The following is an 11,378-nucleotide window of genomic DNA, read 5'->3' on the forward strand; positions in this document are numbered from 1 at the left end:
AATTAAATTTAAATACATTTTTAATGTGATTATTTTAATACATAATTTATATATATATGTATATATTAAAAATTTAATCATTATATCTGTAGAGTCTTATTGACTCATACGATAATACGATGATCTTAGAAGCCTATGAAGATTCAAAAATCTCACATTACTAAGACATAATCGGTAAATGTGGTTACAATTTAAACACATTAATTTGGTTAATTAATTTTTTAAATTGTGTATTATATGATTATTTACAAAATCATTTATTTATTATAAAAATTGAGAATCACTATATATGTGAGGATATATTATTCCACACGATAATGTGATTAATTTAAGTCCCTATGAAAATTCTTAAAATCTCACATGGAACTTAAATGGATTATTTAGATTATAAGAAGATAGTTAGTTTTAACGGTTGGTCATTGAAACCATTGATTATACATATAAATTTGATCTCTATACCTACGAAATCTTATTGATTTACACGGTATGAGATTGCTTCAAATTTTTAAAATCTCACACAGCAAGTTAATAAAATAAAAGAAATCTTCTCTTATTCATTTGTTTTTTTAGATGAGAATCGAATTCTCTCCTCTCAATCTTTTATACAATTGTACATGTTGATAGAAAGTGCCATATGGCACGAATGTAACAATATTATTGACAAGTAAAGGACTTTAGGATTAATGGAGATAAAAAATCATGCCCATACATATTACTATGTCCTTTTATGCTAGAAATATATTTAAAACCTAATTCCAAAATTTTGCCCAATGACCACACAATTTTTTTTTTGTTTGAGAAAAAAGCTGTAATGAGAATATGCCCATAATTATGTCAAGCTAGCAAGCAAAATTTTATTTATAATCTCTTCATCCCTTTTCTTCACTTTTCTTTTCAAACAACAATCATTTTATTTATTTATTTATTATTATTTTTATTATTTTGTCATAAACACTACAAGTCCATACCAAAATTTGTTCATGGCAGCAAGTCCAACTTCCATATGAAGTCTCTCCTTCTTACTTTAAAGAAATGTTATGAATATGAAAAGGCTAAATAAATGATTAATTTTAATGAAACTAAACCGGATATGCTTCCGTTACTATCTTTCTTGAACTCTCTCTTCTCTGTCACTATTCTTTCTTTCTTTACCTCTACTTTCTTGTTCAGTTTTGAGTTCTCTCCTTCTCGCCTCAGTTTCGGTCTTTTCATCACCTCCTTTCAACCTCTCCTTTTTTTCGTTCGTGTTCTCTACTGATTTATACTCTATTTTTTTTCAGCTTTTCTGTCACTGTCTTTAACTGAGTGTGCTTGCTGCTTTGCTTCTTCTTTTTTTTTTTTGCATGTGAGTGCTACATTTCTGCTTCTTCTTCATTTCTGCCTCTGTCTCTTCTCCATTTTTTTCTATGCTGTTTGGTCTCTATTTTTTCTACATTTCTACCTCTATTTCTTCTCACTTTTTCTATGCTGTTCCATCTGCTTTCTCTGCTGTGCCATCTCTTGCATGTGTGCGTACGTCCTTGGTTCTGTTTATTTTCTCTTGCTAGCCGAAAGCATATGCGTACGTGTTCCGGTTGCTTGCTATTTTTTTCTGCTCTGTTTTGCTTCTTCTTCGCCCAGCCGAAAGTGTACGTGCGTGTGTGTTCTCTTTTCTGTGTTGCATGTGTATGCTTTGCATGCTTTTGTTTCTCCCGTGTGTGTGCTTGTTTTTGCCTAGTTAAGCTATGATGAAATGCTAATAGAATCAGCATTTCGTCCAGCTTTCTTTTCTTTTTTGATTTTTGGATTAATAATTCTGATTAATACACACACACACACACACATATGTATTTAAATGAAAAAAAGATTTGAGGAGAGAAAAGTAACTCTCAAAAGTATACTCTCAATATTCTTGAATGATTAGAATAATTTAGGAGAGATTTTTTTTCAATATTTTAAAAAAATCTTTCTTTTTTTTATTTTGTTAAATTATTATATATATATGTATTTTTTTAAAAATATAATCCTAAAAAAGGATTAAATTTTATTTTAGAATTTTTATTATATTTTTAGTTATTTTAGAAGAAATAAGATCCTAACCTACAAAAGATTATCTAGGTTAAAAAGGAATTAAACCTATTAATTAAATATAATTTTTGTTGAAAATAGTCCTAAAAAGGATTAAATTTTATTTTTATATTTTTATTTTTTAGTCAATTTTATTTTTATTTTTGTTAAATTAAAAAAAGAGAGAGAGCCCAGACAAAACACAGTGTTCACAGTTGCCCCTCTTTACTTGTTTCTTATGTAAGTATATGAAAAAGTATGTTTTTGAATTCTCACGTAAGTGACAAGTAAAGATAGAATATGTATTTTGTTGGGCATGCAATACTTATGAAAAGACCTAATTGCCCCTAACACAACAAGATTCATCCAATGCAAGATTATAGCATAACAAACACAGTAAAATGATTTTTTTTTTATTTTGGCAATGTGACGCAAACCAAAATGACCAAATGATGCAAGACTATTGGATAACAAACACAATAGAATGATTTTGTCTTTGGAGGATACCAAACACAGTAAAATGATTTTTTTTAATAATTTTTTTGATTTTTTTTATTTTTTTAGTAATGTGATGTAAGTGAAAATAACCCAATGACAATGATCCAAACAAAATATATGTTGACTAGTTGTCCTCTTTTCATTTGATTTCTAAGTGAGAATTTCATGAGATGATATTCGTATCTTAGAAATGAATGAAGAGAAAAACATGTATTTTGTTTAGAGGGGCAAGACTCTTAGATAGCTACAACTAAACAAAACAAAACAAAACAAAATAAAAAAAGGATTTAAAATGAAATGTGATTTAAGAACTAAAGAAAACAAAATCTCAACGGAGATGAATTGCCTATGTTCCAAAGGACTTGGTGGATGCTTGCCTTTACAAGGCTTGGAGGGTGCCTGCCGTGATAGGGCTTTAAAGAATTGTACCAGCCGATACTGGGCTTTGAGATGCCTGCCGTGACAGGGCTTTGGGGTGCCTGCCGTTACAAGGCTTTAAAAAATTGTGCCAGCCGATACTGGGCTTTTGGGTTGCCTGCTGTGACAGGGCTTTAAGGCATGCCTTTAAAGGGCTTTAAAGAATCATGCCAGCCGGTACTGGGCTTTGAGGTGCCTGTCGTTACAAGGCTTTTAAAAAATCATGCCAGCCGGTACTGGGCTTTTGGGGTGCTTGCCGTGACAGGGCTTTAAGGGTGCCTGTCATTACAGGGCTTTTAAAGAATCATATCAGCTGGTACTGGGCTTTGGGGGTGTGATAATAGGTTCTATCTCACGTGGAAGATATGAGAAACTCACAGGTGAGGTTTGTTATTTCTTCTCTTTCTTCCTTAGGTTTTTTTTTAAAATTTTTCTTTACCCTAATCCAAATGAGGCATATTTCTATGACAAGGAATGCAATGTAGTAATGCGCCATATATGATTTTTTCATAGGTGTTAAAAATATGTACAATACACCATGGACGGATGATTTGTAATGTAAAAATGTTGGAACCTTTGTTTGTCTCAATTTATGAGACTTCTTTTTTTCCGCAATAAATGCAAAAGGTAAGACACATTTATTTGTCCTAATGCAAATACATGGATAGTGCAAATGCATTGCAAAAAAAAATTTATTGGAAGGCCTGATGTTGACATCTTAATATATATTCCTTTTTGAAAATTTTCATGCATATTGAATAAACCATTTTGAATACAAGGTAATACCTCCAAGTCCATTATTTAACCTTTATTCATTAATAGGTGTAGTATCATAGTATGCCGTTGCCCCTCTTTAGAAAATTCAAATGACCAAATTCTCATCACTTGATCTTGCCTTCATGTTAATGAGATCAACTATTATGACTGAATACTGATAGCACACATGCTCTCATTATCATTTTACACCTATGCGATGATCTTGATACCTCAAGGGCGAAAAGCAAGAATAAAGATACCAACATTCTATGTCAAGTAAATGTATCAATAAATATTGTTCCTTAAATATGAACTTGCTGTAATATATGAGATATGAATTTGAATATGATAACACGAAAAAAGAAGAAAGATGGTCTCAAAGGAGCAATGGTGAAAAAATTCATTCTCTGATGCCAAAATTCATAGAGAAATGGGAATATCTTGGTTTATGAGTACAAATGGCCAAAGCACAAATGAGATATATGGATTCACTTAATCATATCTCTTTCCTTTAGCTTTTCAAAACCCTAACAAGTGCTTCACTGAGCTGCTATTGATATGCATAGTGTGAGAGATGATGGAGTCAACTTTCCCAAACATAGATACTTAACTTTTATGCCTTCCTTTTCTTCTCCTAAGACATCCTTTTGTCTTGGTGAACTCTTCTTCTTCTTATCATTGCTTTGCTTGTTCTTTGCTCTAACTTCTGCTTAGGTTGCATTTACAGGTTTTTAACCTAACGAGCGCTTCTTTCTTTTTCATTTTCTGTTTAAGCAAAGTAACGCTTGACAGCATCCGCATTAATAGGCTTTACTAACTCTTAACCGTCCATGTCAGCTAGGATCAGTGCTCCTCCAGAAAAGGCATGTTTAACAACATAAAGTCCCTCATAGGTCGGAGCCCATTTGCCTCTATTATCTTCCTAGTTAGGCAATGTTTTCTTGAGTATAAGATCACCAGCACTGAATTCCCGTGGGTGAAGTTTTTTATCAAAAGCTCTTGCCATTCTCTTTTGGTATAATTGTCCATAACACATTACAGTGAGCCTTTTCTCTTTAATCATGTCAAGTTGCTCAAATCGGGTTCGTACCCATTCATTTTCTTCTAAGTTACTCTCAAGGATGGTATTTCCATCTCAATGGATGTGACAACTTCCATTCCATAAACAAGGGAGTATGGGGTTACCCCTATGGATGTGCGTACAGTAGTATGATAACCATGTAAAGCATAGGGAAGCATCTCATGCCAATCCTTATAATTTACTATCATTTTTCCAATAATCTTCTTAATATTCTTATTGGCTACTTCAACTGCCCCATTCATTTGAGGTTTATATGGAGCTGAATTATGATGCTTGATTTGAAATTTCTTGCAAAAGTTTCTGACTTCTGTTCTATTGAGATTGGGACCATTATCAGTAATGATCCTTTCAGGAATCCCATATCAGCACAAAATATTTGTCTTCATGAATTTAAGGAATGTCTTTTGTGTGATGCTAGCAAATGAATTTGCTTCTACCCATTTTGTGAAATAGTCAATCGTGAAGGAGGATGAAGCGATGTCCATTCGAAGCTTTTAGGTTAATTGGACCAATAATATCAATTCCTCACATTGAGAATGGCCATGGTGATACCAAATTATGTAATGGGATTGGAGGAGCATTTATTCTATTAGTATAGATCTGACATTTGTGGCATTTCTTGACATGCTCAAAGCAATCTTTCTCTATTGTTAACCAGAAATAGCCATACCTTTGAATCTATTTGGCCATAGTGTGACCATTCACATGCATGCCACATATGCCCTCGTGTACCTCAACCATGATTTTCTTTGCTTCTTCTGAACTCACACAGCGAAGTAAGGTACCATCATAACCCCTCTTGTACAAAACATCTTTACTGATAAAGAATGTCATAACCAAACGACGAAGGGTTTTCTTTTCATTCTTAGTCATTCCAGTTGGGTATGATCTCTTAGTGATATAGTCCTTAATATCTTAAAACTAAGGATATTCTTCTTGATCTTCTTCAACATTCAGCAGTATGCTGGAAAGCTTCTAGCTTCTACTTAAATGGGTTGGACATGGACTCCACAATCAAGTTGGATCATTGCTGCTAAAGTAGCTAAAGTATCAGCGAAACGGTTTTTATCTCGAGTCAAGTGATGAAAGCTAACAACCTTAAATTGCTTAATCAAATCTGTTAGGAGTTCTTGATAAGGAATCAATTTACATCTTTTGTTCTCCATTCTCTTGTTACTTGATGAATAATGAGTGCTGAATCACCAAATACCTTCAAACACCATATACTAAGGGTAATAGCTGCTCGAAGACTATTAACACAAGCTTCATATTCTGCTATATTGTTAGTACAATTAAATTCCAATTTGATGGCCACTGGAAATTGTTTTCCTTCTGGTGAAATGATTACCGCTCCTACCCCATTTCCATGCATGTTGGCGGCTCTATCAAAATACATTTCCATTCTTGCTCTTCATCATTTCCTTCATCACAACCTTCTTCTGTAGTGCATATGCCTTCATCAGGAAATTCAAAATCTAATGGCTAGTCATCCTTTAAAGGATTATCGGCCAAGTGATCTGCTATCGCACTACCTTTTACTGACTTTTGCATCACATGCTTTATATCATATTCAGATAGTACAACTTGCCATTTTAGTACTCTACCTGCAATGTGCGGGCTCTCAAAGACGTACTTGAGTGGGTCCACTCGTGAGATTAGCCAGGTAGTGTAGTAAAGCATGTATTGCCTTAGCCTTCTAGTTGCCCATACTAGTCCACAACTAGTTCGCTCAATCATTTGATAATGAGCTTCACACTCATTAAACTTCTTGCTCAAGAAATAAATTGCTCTTTCCTTCTTTCTAGAATCATCGTGTTGACCTAGCATTGCTCCCATTAAGTGAGGTAAAGTTATCGAGTAAAGGATTAGTGGATGATCTGGTGATGGAGGGACCAAAATTGGGGGATTTAACATTTAATTTTATCAAAGGCCTTTTGACAATCATCATCCCATGTCTCCTTGCAATTTTTCTTTAACAGCTTAAACATCAGTTTGCAAGTAGCTGTTAGATTGGCAATGAATCTAGCAATGTAATTCAATCGTCTCAAGAAACTTCTAACTTCTTTCCCTGTCTGGGGAGATGGCATTTCTTGAATTTCCCTCACTTTATCTGGATCTACTTCTATCCCTTTACGACTCACAATGAATCCCAATAACTTCCCAAAAAGAGCTCCAAAGATGCATTTGTTAGGATTCAATCTTAGCTGATATTCACGCAATCTCACAAATAGCTTTCTAAGGACTCCAACATGACTCTCATTCTCTACTGATTTAGCTACCATATCATCTACATATACTTCAATTTCATTATGCATCATGTCATGGAATAGTGCTACCATAGCTCGTTGATAAGTTGCCCCAACATTTTTCAAACCAAAAGGCATCACCCAGTAACAATAAGTTCCCCATTGGGTTGTAAAGGTTGTTTTCTCTTTATCTCTTTAATGCATAGGGATTTGATTGTAACTTGAATAACCATCTATAAAGGAATAGTGATAGCTTCGACCAGTATTATCGACCAATACATTAATGTGGGGTAATAGAAAATCATCTTTCGGGCTCGCATTATTTAAATTACGATAATCAACACATATTCGAATCCGACCATCTTTTTTAGGAACAGGAACAATATTTGCCACCCATTGTGGGTAAGTTACTACCTCCAAAAATCCTGCTTCTAACTGCTTTATTACTTCTTCTTTTGTTTGCAAGGACACCCCTGTATTCATTCTCCTTAACTTCTGTTTCTTAGGCTCAACCTTGGAAAGTAATGGTATTTTATGAGAAGCAATGCTTGGGTCTAATCCAGGCATATCTTTATAAGACCATGCAAACACATATATGTATTTTTTGAACAACTCAATCATTTGTTCCCTTTCAGGATTATCTACTATTTTGAGCATTATTTGATCCTCCTCGGTTCCCATATTAACCATCTCAATCACTTCTTCATGTGGGCATATTCCCTTATCACTCAATTCAAGCATCTTAGAAAAAGTTTGGATTATGTCTTCATCATCAGACTCACAATCATGCATATCAGTGGCAACGAGTGAATTATCTTCACAGGGTTTATTAACCTCTAGGTGAGAGATGGAATCAAAAGAAACAAAATCCCTGGATGATGAATATGGAATGAGATAAAAATAAGGAATAGGAATGAAATGGGAAAAAAATGTATTGAAGTAGATAGGATGGAATAAAGAGATAAACATAAATGCAACTGAAATTCATTTTCATAAATTACGTGCATTAAAAGTTTGCATTAGAGAATACCTAAGATCTATTACCTAACCTAGGCTCAAAAGTGGACAACAAAATAGGAACAACATAATTGAAACAATTACTCTAAGCTAATGACATCATTGGCCTCTTCAAACTCCCAATTCGCTGGAACTTTGCTGGAATCATCGATTGCAATTGAGGCACTTGTTCCACATGCTACATCTTTATTAGAAGAGATCACTGAGACAGTTGGTTCACTTATCACCTTGGACGGGCCTGGGAAGGATTCTTTGATGTGTGGAATCTCCAATTTACTGGCCTTTTTGCCTTTCGCCAAACTTGCTTTGTCTTTCATCTAGTCTTCTAGGGTAGGCTCATATCCTAACCCTTGGCGATTACAATTATCCAAAACCTTAATTGGACATGTAATTCCTTGTAAATGAGAGCCTAAACCTTTCCCTGGCATAAACCCACTTTTCGTCATGATTTTAGCCACAACGGAATTGATGTTATGAGTACTGTCACAAATACCCTCAACCTCCAAGCTTTAAAAGGAAACTCCATCATCCTTCTTTACAGCCTCAATATAAGGGAGTGAGCTTGGTTTGCTTACCAAAATTTTCTCCTCTCCTTTAACTGCTATAATTCCCCCATCACCAATGAACTTAACCTTTTGGTGTAGGGTAGAACGAACAGCCCTAGCAGAATGAATCCATGGCCTTCCTAGCAACATTGTGTAGCTTGGGTCTATGTTCATGAGTTGGAAATCCACCTTAAACATGCTTGGTCCTATCTCCAAGGAGAGACAAACGGATCCTAATACTTCCCGTCTTGATCTATCGAATGCTCTTATCACAATATTGCTTTTGTGTACACTTGAAGCTTCTAGTGATAATGATTCAAATGTAGGGAGCGGCAAGACATTTAATGCTAATCCTCCATCAATTAATACTCTTGCGATTATGAACCCTTCACATTTCAAAGTGATATGTAAAGCTCTAGTTTAGTGGACAGCAGTTTCTGTAACTTCCTCTTCTGAAAAGCAAATGGTAGAGGAGGCTTTTACAACATTCATTATACTTACCACCTCCTAAGGGGTTATATTAGGCTGTACAAAAGCTTGATTCAACACTTCTTGCAATGCTTGGCGATGTGCTTCGGAGTTTAAAATCAAAGAAAGTATTGAGATACGCGCTGGAGTTTTCTTCAATTGGTCCACAATGCTGTAATCACTTTGTTTCATAATCGATAGAAACTCATCTTCTAATTTTTCCATTTCTTTGAGATTATCTTCCTTTGGCCTATCAACATTTGCATTTTTCTCTCTTACCATTTTCCTAATGTAAGATGGTAAGTATGGCTTTCCACTTTGAGTAACACCCCTTGGGTTTGCTATTTCATTGCTTGTCCCGGTAATCAACGTTGGGTTTTTGTGGTTCTCCACAATGCTTTGATATCTCCACGAGACCGCTCGATTACTTTCATAGGGAAAGGGACGAGGAGTGCTTATGGTCAATGTTGGTTGTCTTGGGTGAGGTGCAAGATCTACAGAGGTTTTATTGATCACAAAAGAGACTGCCTGGACTTGCTCTTTTGGGCTTGAATTTTTAATGACAAGCTCAATACACCTTTTCTCTACCATGCACACTTTGGTGTCTCCCTTCTTTACAGATACAATCCCTAACACCATCATTTTTCTAACAGCATCTTTAAACTCTTCACAACTTTCTATGTCATGGCCTATTTTCTCCTGATGATATTCACAGTATCTAGGCATTTGATCATTGATGTTATCTGTGAGGAGCATTTCTTGCATATAGTCATACTCCTTTAAGTGAGCATAAAGCTCATTCATAGGCATCTTAATCCTTGTAGAGCTTTTGAAACCCGCATCCTCTTCTTCAATAGCGTTGACTCGTTTTTCATGATTTGGAAGTGGATCAGTGGTAATGGTAAAGCTTCCCTCTTCTTTGATCTGGATATGATTAGAATCAACCAGGTCTAGCACATTTCTTTTAAACATCACACAGTTTTCTATTGAGTGTCTAGGTACACTCATGTGGTACTCACAAATAGCATTTGGATTATACCACACTGGGTAAGGCGGACCAAGAAGCTAATAAGGTCATGGGCCTAATAATTGGGCTGCGAAAAGTTTATAGTACAATTCAGCATTTGTTAATCCAAAATTGCACCATGGGCGACTATCCTTGGATTGGATATTTCTCTTCTCTCCATCCTGCCCGTGCTTGTTAGGCCTGAATCCAAATTGTTGATGTCTTTGATTCCTTCCCTCTATTTGATAAGGGAATTGAGAACTGGTAGCTGCTTGTCTTATAGGTTGAATATAGTTCACATTCCCTTTTTTCTTTTTTTGGTCATAGTTCTTTCGTGAACTAATTTCAGCTTGAGAAGTGGCTATCTTTCCCTCTCATATGTCTGTGTCAATCCTTTCTCCGATTACCATTAAATCAGCAAAATCAGTGACATATGTTCCTATCATGTGTTGGTAAAATGGCTTAGGCAATGCACAGATGAAATACGAGCAAAGTTCGGAATTCACCATTGGAGGTTGCACTTGTGAAGCCACTATTCTCTATCTTTGAGCATATTCTTTGAATGATTCTGATGATTTCTTGGTTATCGCTTTCAATTGTTCTCTGGTCAGAGCAGTATCAAGATTGAACTTGTATTGTCTCATGAAAACATCCATAAGGTCTTTCTATGTTTTAATCTTGGTTTGGTCTAGTTGCATGTACCAAGTCAATGCGGCTCCAGTTAAGCTTTCGGGAAAGAAGTTTATCAGAAACTTCTCATCTTGTGACCATATAGACATCTTTGTGCAATAGTCCCTCTAATCTTGGTTTGATCTAGTTGTATTGACTCATTCACATTTGAATTTTCCATTGCACGACTACGCGATCGCGTGTTGGATGTTCGAGTGACGGGAATCTGGTCGGCTGAGTTTTTCTTTCGAGGTGCAATGTTGGCTTACCTGTGTAACATAATAATTAATTTTAATAAGTTTTACCTTTACGCTTGTTTCGTAAGATATCCAGCATTGTGTAGACATAAGGGTTTCATGACACTGGCACCCTTTAAATTCCTCCAAAAATTTATTATTTCATAGGGAATTTAAAGTTGACCGTTGAATTAGAAGGACATTGGATCCCATCAAAATTCAAGGTTTTAAGCAAATGACGGTAGTACAAATCAATCAACAATTTCACAACCATAAAGCGAAATATGGATCCTCATACAATGATTCAAATGTTAATACAAATTTAGAACTTTGTCACGCTATTGAGTTCTTTTACAATTTCATGGCACAAATGCAAGAATTCAACAATCTCTG

The sequence above is a fragment of the Prosopis cineraria genome, unplaced genomic scaffold, assembly GCF_029017545.1.
Source record: "Prosopis cineraria cultivar Desert tree isolate PC_DT_omini unplaced genomic scaffold, ASM2901754v1 PC10, whole genome shotgun sequence".
Lineage (NCBI taxonomy): Eukaryota > Viridiplantae > Streptophyta > Magnoliopsida > Fabales > Fabaceae > Prosopis > Prosopis cineraria.